General features: G+C 38.4%; 1 protein-coding gene across 4 annotated transcripts in view; it reads right to left on the reverse strand.

The window, feature by feature from the left end:
* Positions 1-15,375, reverse strand: part of Sap130 (Sin3A-associated protein 130) — a 75,340-nt gene that overhangs the window by 20,260 nt on the left and 39,705 nt on the right. The gene's annotated exons all lie outside the window — the stretch shown is intronic.

The raw sequence follows: 15,375 nt of genomic DNA on the forward strand, positions 1-15,375 counted from the left end.
AAACATGGCCTAGAAAAGACAATAATGTTGGATTTCATGGAACTTTTCGTTAGGACATTTCTTTAAAAAAAATCACTAAAAATGCCAACAATTCGCGTTTTATGCCAAATTCCCATTATTTCGATATTTCGAACAGGCGAAAAATGTGTCCAGACATCACTGCACATTCCTAAACATAACTTCGCAGCAATTACAATTTTTCACGGTTTAGGCGTTTGCAAAAAATCAATACCCCTACGAATTGGAAATTACTTTCTGGCCACCCCTCGTATAAATCAGTAGATGGAAAGTGAAAATTTAGCAGAGCTGGCATAGAAAAGTCAATTCTTGAAGAAAGTGATTTGCTTTTATGATTGAATGATTCGAGTAAATATATTAAAATATTTACGTATTGATTATTGGTATTTTATTTCATAATATTGGACATTAACCTTACTCAGTGAGAGATTAATGACCATCTCTCACGAGTTTAAACAGACAGGACAGAGAATGGCGTTAATTTCATTGCAATACTAGTGTTGCAGTAAATTTGAGGTTGGGAGCATGCACTTGCCACTTGCCAATTTTTATAACGTTCACCAATGCAGTTTTATGTTTCACATTTTCGTGATAGTATTCAATATATGTATATCCCATAAGGTTGAATCTCACTTGATATGTAAGAATAGTGCAATGTCATTGTAAACGTATGTTAACTTACATGTTAACTTGTGCGAAACCAGTAATACGTCAGGATGATGAAAGAAGACCTTCGTAAGCACTGCTACATTAAATAAGGTGAAGTGAGCCAGAAGAGTAATAAAATTCCAGCAGCATATTTGCAGTCTAAAGCTCTTCTTGTTTATGCATGTGATTTTTGTTGGATGTTGCAGTCCATGCAATTTCCGTCGCATGTTGTAATGAGATACTTTGTCGGGTGGCGATATTCGACAAAAATCGTATGTATCAATGGAACATATTTGTTTCCATGTTCCTTCAGTTTGCCCAACAAAATGCCTTACTACGACGTCCAACAACTATCGGACGGCACCACCCGCTCTTATCCCCTCCATCTGTTGACAGTTCTGTCCCTTTACTACTCCCATACGGACAAGAAAAATTATACTTCAATGCATTTTCCACGTTATATTTAGAGGCTTAACCTTTACTCCCCCGATGATACCATATGGTATCATCAGAGTAAGGTCGTATTAGCCCGATGATACCATATTGTATCATGGTGCTGATTACGAAATGAAAGTGCTTTTTGGACCTTCATACTCTTATGTTTGGGTGGAAACTCTGACACAGGTCTGGAGCAAGCCTGGGAAATTCACATTGATGACCAACCTTCAGCCTCTCACCCCCCCCCCCCTTCGCAACATATCCATGCACATTTCCGAACAGAGTTTCACATTTTGGCTCATTATTCAACTTGTATGGCACCCAGGAACATGAAACATGTTTCAATCTCTTTGGAAACGTCCATTCTATGAAGAGAATACTAAGGTTTGTGCCTTCTCCCTAAAATAGCTGGAAAACAGGGGGCAAACTCCAGATTTTTATGTTGTTTTTTTCATTGAAATTCGGTGGTCGTGCCCCCAAAACCTCCCTTGCATGGTTCGGCGTTCTGAATTGTACACGGTTGCATGCTCTGATGTTTTAGCTGCAAAACAAAACTTATCCGAAGTAGATTGCTCCCATAGTGCCCGAGTTATAACAATTTTCTGAGCAATTTGCAAATTACCTATTTTTAGTAAAAAAAAACAGAGTTTCACATTTTGGCTTATTATTCAACTTGTATGGCACCCAAGAACATGAAACATGTCTCATTCCCTTTGGAAACGTCCATTCTTTGAAGAGAATACTAAGGTTTGCGCCTTCTCCCCAAATAGCGGGAGAAGAGGGGGCAAACTCCACAGTTTATGTTTTTTCATTGAAATTCGGGGGTCGTGCCCCCAAGCCCCGCTTTCTCGGTCAAGCGTTCTGAATTGTACACGGTTACATGCTATGATGTTCTATCTGAAAAACAAAACTTATCCGAAGTAGATTGCTCCCATAGTGCCCGAGTTATAACAATTTTCCTCCAAAAATGAAAATTACCTATTTTTCGTAAAAAAAAATAATCACATTTTGGCTTATTATTCAACTTGTATGGCACCCAAGAACATGAAACATGTTTCAATCTCTTGAGAAATGTCCATTCTTTGAAAAAGAATACTAAAGTTTGTGTCTTCTTCCCAAAATAGTGGGAGAAGAGGGGGCAAACTCCAGATTTTTATGTTTTTTTTCCAATGAAATTTGTGGGTCGCACCCCCCAAACCCCCTTTCTTGGTTCGGCGTTCTGAATTGTACACGGTTGCATTCGCTGATGTTTTAGCTGCAAAACAAAACTTATCCGAAGTACATTGCTCCCATAGTGCCCGATTTATAACAATTTTCCTCCAAAAATGAAAATTACCTATTTTTCGTAATAAAAAATATTTTAAAGAATCACATTTTGGCTTATTATTCAACTTCTATGGCACCCAAGAACAAGAAACCTGTTTCATCCTCTTGAAAAATGTCCATTCTTTGAAATGAATACTAAAGTTCGCGCCTTCTCCCAAAAATAGAGGGAGAAGAGGGTGCAAACTCCAGATTTTTATGTTTTTTTCCATTGAAATTCGGGGGACGTGCCCCCCCAAGCCCTCTTCCTCGGTTGAGGCCGAAACTTAAGAACGTGATTTCCTGTTCCCGTGCAGAGTTCCATAACGATATCTTTAAATAAATAAATAATAAATAAAAAAAATTAAAAAGTCTATAAAGACGAAATTCCCTGACATTTCCCTGACTTTTTTTGACACCTCAAATTCCCTGACTTTTCCCGGTTTTCCAGGTCTGTCGCCACCCTGTATTTGTTTTCAATCTTCTTCTTCTTATTATTATTTTTAGTGTGTAGACGAGTCTTTGTTCTCAATTTTGTATTTGTTCTTTTTGTGTCTTCTTTATGTTTCCCTCTTTCTTCTTGGTTTGTTATTGTACAAACATTTAGTAGGTAGAATGTATTTAGTATGTATATGTATCCATCAGGATTAGGTGGTAGAACAGCCGCAGGCTGAACCTCGCCCTTTAATAATGGAAAATAGAATTGAAATTGAATTGAATATTTGGTATGCCCCACTGGCGTATGCAGGGTGGTTGTGGAGGTGCTGCAGCTCCTTCCAAAATTTTAAGAAAATCAAATTTTTCAAATGACAGCAATAAAGAACTCAGGAAAAGGTAAAATGATAGAAACAAACTTCCCTTAACACGTGCCCCTATTACCATTTTTGTCTTTGAACAACTTTTAAAACGAAGGTAAAACATGACATTTACAAAATATTTTACACTGCATCCTGTCTCTTTCCAACTCCCCTAAAATAAACTGTTTACGCCAGTGGTGTGCCCAGTTAGATCTTATCATTAACTTGTGGGCTTTTTAACATTTATACAGCATCCAAAAACACTGGTTATACAGTCAACTCTCGATTCAACGACCTTTCCCAGTTCCCGGGAAAAGGGTTGTTATTTCGAAGGGGTTGTTATTGGAATTTGCACCAATTTGCAGCTTAAAGGGAGCTCAAACTGACACAAAGATGCCTAAACTGGGTGTCAGTGTAGGATCCGAGCACTTCGATGTTTCTCGGAATTTTCCACCCCTCGCAGGCCATCAACCGGCAGGGTTGGGTATCGCCGTTGCGTCCAAACAATGTTTCCAGCTCGAGTAGTTTGTGACGAGAATGAAGAATGACCGCTTGTATGGCGGTAAACCGCATATATGCAAACAGTTACAAGTGGTCTCGAAACAGAGGGCAACACACGCTAAAATAAGTATAATGGTGGCAGGATGCCTATGTATGTTATCATAGTAGTAGTAGTAGTATTCGCACCAAATAGGTAACTATTCTACTATTGAAAGAGCCTAAAACACGGAACGATTTCTTGAGTAGCACATTATTTCTCTCGATTTCTTGAAGTGCGATTTTGAGAATCCTCCTTAGCAAACGATGCCTCCGCGATGGTGGGTTGGATACCGGTGAAGGCACATAGTGATTCGGATCTCACTTTAAACTGTAGATCTAGTCCCGATTAGCATTACTGTGCATAAAGTGGACTTAACCCTTAGTCCGCCTCTGTAACACATATGTTACAAAAAAAGTATGTCCATTGTAGCCGCTGTAACACACATGTTACAAACAGCTTTAGATACAATTATCGAGGGTTTGCCACACTTATATTTGTATATTGAGGTTGAAACAATGCCAGTTCGTTCGGGAACATGTTTTGCAATCATGTTTACGAAAATTCCAACTCCTCCCCCCCCCCTCCTTTCTCGGAATATGTCACGTGTTTGGGCTTGGGCTCGCGTGTTGGCTCTCGTCAGTTGACAGACACAAGGCACAATCGTTTCCTTCTGAACATATTTCCACAAAGAGCCGAATCAACAGGGAAGAAATAGATTCACGGTAGCTACACAAGATGCAAGTGCGAACGAGAAAAAGCAAAAGTTCGGGTTTTCTCCCCAAAGTAGCTGGAGAAGAGGGGGCAAACTCCAAATTTTTATGATTTTTTCATTGAAATTCGGGGGATGCAGCCCCCGCCCGTAACCCCCTCCCCCCACGGTTGGGGCATCCAAATTTTACATGGTTGCATGCACTGATGTTCTACCTGCAAAACAAAAGTTATCCGAAGTAGATTGGTCCCATAGTGTCAGTTATATAACAATTTTATGAATAATATGCAAATTGGCTAAAATTCGCTGGAGTTTTACGTTTTGCCTTATTATTCAAATTGTATTGCACCCACGAACATGAATCAAGTTTCATTCTGTTGTGGAAGGTCCATTCTTTGAACAAAAAGCAAAAGTTCCGGTTTTCTCCCCAAAGTAGCTGGAGAAGAGGGGGCAAACTCCTCATTTTTATGTTTTTTCCATGGAAATTCGGGGGATGTAGCCGATGCCCGTAAGCCCCCCCCCCCCCCCCCCCGGTTGGGGCATCCAAATTTTACATGGTTGCATGCACTGATGTTCTAACTGCAAAACCAAAGTTATCCGAAGTAGATTAGTCCCATAGTGTCAGAGGTATAACAATTTTATGAATAGTATGCAAATTGGCTAAAATTCACTGTTTTGAGGAAAAAACAGAGTTTTACGTTTTGCCTTATTATTCAAATTGTATTGCACCCCCGAACATGAATCAAGTTTCATTCTGTTGTGGAAGGTCCATTCTTTGAACAAAAAGCAAAAGTTCCGGTTTTCTCCCCAAAGTAGCTGGAGAAGAGGGGGCAAACTCCTCATTTTTATGTTTTTTCCATGGAAATTCGGGGGATGTAGCCGATGCCCGTAAGCCCCCCCCCCCCCCCCCCCCCCCCCGGTTGGGGCATCCAAATTTTACATGGTTGCATGCACTGATGTTCTAACTGCAAAACCAAAGTTATCCGAAGTAGATTAGTCCCATAGTGTCAGAGGTATAACAATTTTATGAATAGTATGCAAATTGGCTAAAATTCACTGTTTTGAGGAAAAAACAGAGTTTTACGTTTTGCCTTATTATTCAAATTGTATTGCACCCCCGAACATGAATCAAGTTTCATTCTGTTGCGGAAGTCCATTCTTTGAAAAAAAAGCAAAAGTTTCGGTTTTCTCCCCAAAGTAGTTAAAGAAGAGGGGGCAAACTCCTCATTTTTATGTTTTTTCATTGAAATTCGGGAGATGCAGCCCCCGCCCGTAACCCCCCCGTGGTTGGGGCATCCAAATTTTACATGGTTGCATGCACCGATGTATTACCTGCAAAACAAAAGTTATCCGAAGTAGATTGGTCCCATAGTGCCAGAGTTATTACGATTTTTCTCCATTATGTATACGAATTCAAATTTCGCGCTCAAAGCCTCGGCGACACTGGGCTTACTTTCATCAGACCGCGCGGCATACTAAGGGTTAAATCTTGTCTCAACTCCTTAACAAACCTTTCGAAGAATCAAGAATTTAAACAGGTAAACACATTTTTGTCATTTTGAGGAAAATTATCACTTTTGGCTATTTTTGGTTCATATGAATCTGCCTCGTCCTCCTCCATGGCCGTGCGGTCTAAGGCGCTGTGCTTTGGGCTCCGACTGCGGGACGGCATGGGTTCGAGTCAGGGACTGCGAACCGAATTTGAACTCGAACTGAAACATGCTCCAGTTCGACTTATAGTTCGCACTCGAACCTGAACTGAAATGTTTTGCTACATTCTGGTGCACCATAACCCTCCGTGTACTTTCAGTTTCAGTTCAGTTCCGGAATGAAACCTCATTGTGAACACTTTTGGTTCGCACCCGAACCTGAACTGAAATGTTTCGCTACATTCTGGTGCACCATAACCCTCCGTGTACTTTCAGTTTAAGTTTTGTTTCGGAATAAAACTTCGTAGTGAACAATTTGGTATTTTGGGGGCTGCCAGATCCGAATATTTGGAAATAGAAAAGATCCGAAATGCTATTAAGGCAGTGTTTCTCAATTTTTTTGCCTGAGAGTCCCCCTTGACATAATTGAATATTTCTGGGTACCCCCTGAATTCTCAATATTTTATATACCTAAAAATTGTATGAAATAACTGTGAAAAATGACACCAAACACAAACTCATTGCTTCCAATACGCTCATAATAATATGGATACGTAGTTATTACTTCTGAGTGACAATATGTTTGTAATTCGTATATCTTGGTGGTGTCATTTTTCATATTTTATAGCCCAGATTTCAATTATAACAAAATAAATGTAATATTGTTACAACATAAAAAAATAACATTGTTGATTCAAATAGTCAGTAGGTGACTCACTAGTCACTACGTCCGTCCGGTCCAGTTTCTATTGCGTCACCACCTGTAGGAAGGGAACAGGAAGTATGTATTTTCCAACAGTGCCTTACATCGCATTGCATTTCCGTTCCCAACCAATCACGTGGCCTCCCACCCGACTGCCATGCCATCAAACTGTTTAAATCCAGGTACTATAAATAACCCTGTTCATGCAAGATATTAATCAAATCCACATTGGAATCGTGTTTTTCACCACAGCTGCAGCGCAATTCAAGAAACAATTCTCATATCGGCATTGTCCAAGAGTGGTGGTCATTGGTTCTGCGGTCACGAAAGAAGTTTGATCGACACACTGTCGTCTTAAACCACAATACATTTTCTTTCAATGGGTAACTGGGGAAGGCAAGTGCAAGGCGCATTTTTCCCACTTTTCATTGTGGTTACTCTTGAGAGGGCGCATTTTTCCCACTTTTATTGCGAGAGCGCACTTTTCCCGGGCGCATTTTTCCCGACACCGGTGGTTTTGGCTGCACCAACCACCCAGGTAAGCGTGGAGCGGTTGTTCTCAAGTGTGAAGTTTGTAATGTCAGATTTGAGGTACAACCTTTCCTCTCCAACACTTGATGATCTCATGGTCTTGCGGACGAATGCTTTATTCCAAAAGCGTTCTGATCAGCACTTGCCAGCCTTAAACCAAGATGAAAATTCTTTCAGTTCCTCTATTAGCTCCAGTAGAGTTTACGAGTTCGTCGAGGAGGAAGGTGAATAGTCATTGTCTTTCATGCTCACATGTTTGCTGTCGTTTTTCATAATTCTCATTTGGAAAGACATTTAAAAGATTAACATTGTAAGATTTATGTATGACCTAAATTCCTTTTTTATTCAAAATTTAAATAATAGCTGTTAAAGTGCAAATGTTACATACGAGGAGGAGAAATTCGTACTACAAAATTATGACATGTATAATTTACAATCAACCAAAGTTTGTGAAGCATATTTTTAAGTGCTTTTTCTTTAATCCATGGTTATTTGTAGGTGTGAAAATATCCATCGAGGATAGATGCTTATTGAATTTTTCATAAATTAACATTTCATACACTATTTTATTTTAATTTTCTGTTTTCAGGAATTCAGAAAACCAAACAAAATTATGTAATTACATACAAAAGAGTAAATGCCATTTTCCATGAATTGGAAAATTTGCTGCCAGAGGAAAATCTAATGTGTATTAATCTTATTGATGTAGTTTTGCGCGAAAATGGACACACTTATGAAGCTAGCCACAGCTCACATAGAATTGTATCTTTTATTAACTACAATTTGGTTGCTGTACTGTGATGACATACGCTACTTTCATAAATGTATTTGTTTAACTACTATCTGTACTGTGATGTCATACGCTACTTTCAGAAATGTATGTTTGATTAACTACAATTTGGTTACTGTAATGAAGATACGTAACTTTTTTCACAATTAATTTTCATCCCATTGTTTGATGCCATTTTGAACTGAATCAACTGAGGTAAAAGTGACGCGGCGGATTCATATAAACTTTTCGTTTTCATTTCACAGATAATTACAAAAAAGTACAATTGTCAGTACAATGTGAGATACAGTTCTTAAATGAAAATAATGTAAAAGTTACTCAGTATTTTTCTCGATCTCAAACATCATCCCAGATCCTTAACATTTGGGTCTGGAAACGGTTTAAGTTCGAGAACTGAAAACTTTCATTCCGGGCCAAACTGGAAGTGAAAGTTCAGACCATCCAATTACAGTTCGGGTAGATATACTCCGGTTTCGTTCCAATTTTAGTTCGAGAACTAAAAACGAACAGAAGGGTCTTATTCAGGGCCGAACTAGACGTACAACCTCAGATCATTCTAGTTACGGTTCGGATAGATATGCTCCGGTTTCATTCCAGTTTCAGTTCGAGAACTGAAAGTGAACCGAAAGGTTTCATTCCGGGTCGAACTGAAACTAAAACCCCAGATCATTCCAGTTGTGGTTCGGACATATGTACTCTGGTTTCATTCCAGTTTCAGTTCGAGAACTGAAAGTGAACCGAAAGGTTTCATTCTGGGCCGAACTGAAACTAAAACCCCAGATCATTTCAGTTACGGTTCGGATAGATATATTCTGGTTTCATTCCAGTTTCAGTTCAAGAACTGAAAGTGAGCCGAAAGGTTTTATTCCGAGCCGAACTGAAACTATAACCTCAGATCATTCCAGTTACGGTTCGGACATATATATTCCGGTTCCATTCCAGTTTCAGTTCGAGAACTGAAAATGAACCGAATGGTTTCATTCCGTGCCGAACTGGACGTGAAACATCAGATCATTCCAGTTCTGGTTCGGACATATATACTCCGGTTTCATTCCAGTTTCAGTTCGAGAACTGAAAGTGAACCGTAATGTTTCATTCCGAGCCAAACTGAAACTGAAACTAAAAGTAGGTTTCAACTGCAGTCCCTGGTTCGAGTACACCTGGGTTGACCCTGGGTTCTCGGCCTCAGGCACGTATCTAGAAATATGTTTGGGGGGGGTCCGAACCAAGTGTCTCAGGAATAATAATAATTAAAATAAAATAATTATATTAAATCAAATTAATACTAATTAAAATACATAAATTAATATTAAATTATTACATGAATAGGTAAAAAGACTGTATGAGAATAGAGATATAACAGCGCATATTCATTACGTAGCTTACCTGTAGTTAAGATCAGAATAATTTACATAAAAACAAATGCGTGGCAATGAAATTAATGTCAAATAAATGAATAATTGAATATTTATAGAATAACAAAAATGACGTTACATGTAGTTAGAGAAAGTAATTTCTGTTTAATATTTTATGTATATTATTTTGAGTAGTAGTGTACATAAATCTTATTTGTAATGTCACTCAAAGCCGTATGATTCCAATATAATACTTGTCTTCTAAAAGTTCAGAGGAAATTCATAACCATCGATTATGCAACAAATGTTAATATTTTCATTACTTAATTGTAGTACTTGGTAAGTCTTTCGGGTAGTCCGAACCCCTGCCCCCACTAAATACGTCCTTCCTGTCCTTCAAAGCAGTATGATCCCAATATAACCCTTGTCTTCCAATAAGTTCAGAGAAAATTATACGACAAAGGCAAACGAATACATTTATTATTATTTAATTTTAGTACTTGATAAGTCTTTCGGTGGGGGTCCGAACCCCTGAACCCCCTAAATACGTCCTTGCTCGGCCTCTATATGGGCCGGTGGCAACCCGCGATCTTGAGGAAATTGGGGAGCTACAATTGAGTAACGTTAACCGGTCATAAAAATCTGCTATAACGACGGGGGGATTCGACGTACTGACCCCACGTCACCCCATTACCGGTTGAATATCTCCACACCTCTGGGTAGGATTGTAGGAGGGAAACTGATAGTCGGGAGATAGGCCAAGGGCCTTACGACCTCAAGGGCTGTCGAGCCACGGGTAATTATTATTATTATTATTTTATTGTTATTATTATTATGATTCTGCCTCGCTCAATAAGTTTATTTTATTGAACCAAGCGCAATACCCAACTCTTACAATGAGTCACTGGAAAGACATGCGTGTGGTTATACATATATTTAAGCATCTAAATAATAATTATATTCTTGTGGTAAGGAGTCGTTGTCATTTAACGAACTTTATTGATTTATTCTATAAGCATTATTGAAAATATTGTGCCATGCTGAACTTAACCACTTAACAAAGGCACATTGATTGCTTAATGAGGCAATTTTCTTGTTCAATTTTTACAGTATAACAATGCTTTACACAATTTGTTCGAAGAATTTTGAGACCACAGCTGATGAAATATCTGTGGATGTTTTACAGGTTTCATTGTATTTAAAATGGTAATTTTCCGGTGCAACATGTCTGTTGCCACTCAGGCTGAAGAGACTGATGACGTGGACAAAGTTCCGATTCATAGGTTGCAACACTTACAGGCAGGAATGACCTTGGCAGGAAGGAGCTCTGATTGGCACTCTGTTCACAACTGACTCGACAAGCCCCGCGACCGACAAAACTCGAAGTGCTCGGATGCTACCCTGACATCAACTTTAGGTGATGGTAACACCATTTATCCTGGTAGTTATACAACCTGTTATGCACAGGATGCATGTTGTGAGAAGGAAAATAGAACATGAAAAAGTTTTCACAAAAGAGAATTTAAAAAAATGTTACTTTATTTCAATTGTGCACAGTCGTTGCTTTTCCAGGAAATTCTTACAATTCTAGTTCATGAGAAACCCGTTTGCACTGAAACCAATCTCTCGCTTATTGCAAGCGAAACTCGAAGAATCTTGACACCAGTCAGACTGGTGCCAGCAAAAGTCGGGAGATAATCGGGCAGAATGAATGTTGGATTTTATACAGGTTTACTGGAGCATTGTCTATTACAAGATTAACTGGTAAGATTAGATCTCTGGGGGGGAAACAACACAACCTCTCTAGGTACCAGACAAAAAAAAAATAAAGACAGGGCTGTAATTTTCGTTCTGGTTCGGCTGTGTAAAATACATCGTAAAAAAAAGTCACTTTTCTTTGCTTCAACCAACTTCATTCTCCCTCCTTCCCTATTCAAGGGAGCAGTCCAAACTCCTTCCTTGACTTGCATTGTAATCCAGCATGAAAAAGGAAACGTGCAACTTGCGATACTTGCGATCTGTTTTCACCCAATGCGTAATCTAGGACAAGTCATTAAACAGCGTGGCAGTCGATAATCATTCGGGTTTGGAATTGAATTTCACTTTAAACTGTATATTTAGTCCCGATTAGCCCATCAGCATAAAATGAACTGAAAACAAGCTTTATGAAACTGCGCATTTTCACATATCAAAATGGTAGATCGTTATTTACCATTTAATGTTGGATTTAGGAGTATTCTCGATGTCAAACACCCACCCTTCCAAACGTTTTCCCCTTGAATAATGTCTTTTTAATCAGTCTCAGCGACCATTCCTACATTGAACACACTTTTTTTTCCCTCCACATGAATGGTTTTGAAGAAAAGCGGATGTAAATTAAATTTACAGCTTATCAGAAGGCGCAGAACATGAAGTTATTTTAATTCTTGTTTTCCTTTCTGGAGATAAAATTTCGTTATCGTCAAATCAAAACAGCTTTGGGAGATTCAAAACAATAACTTTTGCCTTCGCGCTGGATGAATCATCGCTGTTATCGGCAAGCAAGAGCTTTGCAGACGCTAGACAAAACACTGGCGCCAGCTGCATCGTAAAAACAAGGAGACCGACTGGAAATTCGAGCAACAGGTGGCGCAATTTTAAAGATAACGCAACTGTCGAAGACAGAACTTTTAACAGTAGGGTAAAGAAGAAAGAAATGACCCTTGCTTTACATTTTACCATGCAACAGACAATACAGGCAATATTTCCTATGCAGACAACAGCGTTTAAAAATAATAATAATAAATAAATAAATAAATAAAAAAACTGAAATCTGCAATTATCAACATTGCCGTGCACACCAGTGGCGGAGAATGAGCTGGGGAAAGGGTAGAGGGTCACTTTTTTTTTACTTGTTCTATGGTTTTTGTTCGTTTTCAAGAATATAACCAGAACTGGTTGCCCCATTTTAGACGTCAAAGGAAAGGAAGAGGGGTGGTTCCTTTTCCCCCTCGCCTGTAATCAGCCCGCATCAGCAAGAAAATCCTGGCTGAAACAATCTGCATCCCCCCCCCCCCCCTACGTTTGTTGACAGGAAAAGAGGGAGAAGTCAGTCGTTTAACGGAACACTTTTTGGCAGATATTACGACATCGACACAATTAGGAAAACGTATGAAGTGGGAAACGGGAGTTATGAAGCACGTAAGATCGAAGTAAACTTTCGTGCAAATCTGGATGACAACGCATTAAGCGGGTTGACGATCTTGTTTAGATCGCTTTTTTATGAAGTGTTGCAGGGAACAAAGAACACGTTTTGAATGAAAGCGGTTACCGGAAGTTGTCGGCTACAAGGCCGAAAGTTGCTCACTCACGGGAACCTGCTGAACTCTAGGTCAGAGCTGGACAGATGGGCCAGACTTCCAGGCGCCACGCATCTGTATTTTCGAACATTCCTGCGATCTTATCTCTCAAGGTGGTGTATTTATCGATGAAAGAGCTTCACCTGCCATACACATTGGCAAAGACTGCAAGTCCAGCAGTCATTTCGGGCTGCTCCCAACCTCCCCCGTGAGTTTTCAGCAGCTCTTAGGACAAGGAAACAAGTCAAGTCGATTTAAAATAACATCCAAGCACATTCGATCTTCTCTTCTCATGTATCCAAGAGCAAGCGTGGCAAAACAAGCCTGGTGCGTTGGGTAGCGGTAGTCGGGTGCGGGGTAACATTGGTGCACTTGAGGGAGGGGAGGGCAGAGGTCAAGTGCTATTGGATATCACTCAAGCATGGTGTGGTGGTGTCTATTTTTAGTTCAGACCTAACTGTGAGCGGTAGAGCGCTCGTAAAGGGAATGAGTGGAGGAAAAAACAACGCATTTTTCGGCCGATTTCCTTCAATTTTTCAACTTTTTTTTTTTCAAATTTTTCAACTTTTTTCCCCAAATTTTTCTAATTTTTTCTACATTTTTCACGGTTCCCGGGAAAAGGGTCGTTATACCTGGGGTCATAGAATCGAGAGTTGACTGTACATAATTTATTTTCTGACATTTCAAATTATCTAACCAATCAATGTGCTTTTTAGCTTTCTGCATGTTGAAAATTTACATTTTAAGATATAACTGTCGATCAGTTGATAGGTTATTGCATTCAAATTAAAATCAAATTACTATATATTTGTCAAAATAATTTGGGGTGGATTATGATGAACGAACTTGGTGGGGGACCGCATCCAGGGCTTTGGGGGGGGGGATGGGAACCCCTCCTCATCTGAGCATAAATGGATTGAAGAGAATGATGATGAAGATATAATAATAATAATATTAATAAATTGTCATAACATTGGTTAATTTTTATTAGTTTAATACTTATTGCATAATAATCAAAATTATGATGAAAATTATTATTTCTATTATTCAAAGTTTATCACGGCTTCCCCCCCCCCAATTCCAAATTTCTGGCAACGTCTAAGAAATGAAGGGAGATTCACACACTACATTCACTGCATTGTAAAACTTCATTTATTGAAGTAATTTACAATGGCATTTCATAATTTATCAGGCCAGAGTGTAATTTTTCATAGTTTCAAAACTAAATGAAATACACAACGATTATCACTGAAACTTATTCAAAGTATGTGGCTAGTTCGAAGTGGTAATGCAAAATAAACTATCTGGTGTGAGGTAATACTGATCTTGTGCACATAAAGAACATCATACAATGTATGCGACAAATACTGAAAATACATAAATTGTTTACATATGATTGGAACATATTCCTACATGAAAAATCTTAAGCCAAATTATTCAGCTTACTGAAAATTGTTGCTCAAGCAGAGATCATACCTGGGTCTGGCTTTTCGGCATGTGAAAATTAATTAATATATCCTGTGTGTGCCATAAGCTATTTGTTACATGATTCTTCATTCATTGCAAGAACTAAGTTAATGTAAACAAACCTACATGGCTTGAGAAATAGTTCCTTTCCTGTATGTTAGTTCTGGCGTTATTTTGCTCATAAATATATTGGTTGTAGCCACACAGTTCATAATATAAGGTCTCACAACTTCAGCATAGTAGGTACATTGAGTGGTATGGCTTTATCACAGGCAATATATTCCTATGTATAGGATTCCTGCACAGCTAACATTCGAACAATTAATAGGATTTGTCAGAAGTCCCATGTATTTGTTTATTTGACTTCGATCTTACAGCAGACAGAGTATAGTTCAATCAAATTACTTACAGTTTTCCTCCCTACAGGGTTGCTACGATTTCTTGATTATGAAATTCCCTGACATTTCCAGGTTTTACAATCCAAAAATGAATTTTTTCCAGACACGTTTATCAACATGACTTTTGCTTTTGAACCTTGTGCTTTTCAATTAAATACATAATCCGTTAATTATTATGAATATTCATTCACTTTCATGACTTTTTCTATAGCAATTTTCATTCTTCACACACAAGAACACGTGAAAATTTGAAGAGTAAAATGAAAAATTACAACCTGCATCAAATGTATTGGGTGCCAGAATCACATCCATCTAGCCTTCAGGCTAAGTTAACAGAGGTACATTATTTCACCATAATAGATCTCCACAATATAAAAACAGAAAAAGTTCACAAACTATACACAATTTTTCATTTTCTGGCAGATTTATAGTGTTGTAGAAAATGCTGCTTTTTTTGCTTACATTTATAAGTACACAGCACCTGTATAAATTTTTGTTGCATATAGGAATTCTATAGGAAATGCCAACAAGACTAAGATCTATAAAATAATATTCACCAACCTTTCCGATAATTATGATCATATTGTCAATGTACTTTAGTTATCAATCAGATATCTGGACTGCAAGTTTTACTTTGATATTTCTTCTAATATATAGTTTTATAAAAATGAAAATTTATTACAGAAATTCG

The sequence above is a fragment of the Lepisma saccharinum genome, chromosome 5 (genome assembly GCF_977018435.1).
Source record: "Lepisma saccharinum chromosome 5, izLepSacc3.1, whole genome shotgun sequence".
In the NCBI taxonomy this organism is placed as follows: domain Eukaryota; kingdom Metazoa; phylum Arthropoda; class Insecta; order Zygentoma; family Lepismatidae; genus Lepisma; species Lepisma saccharinum.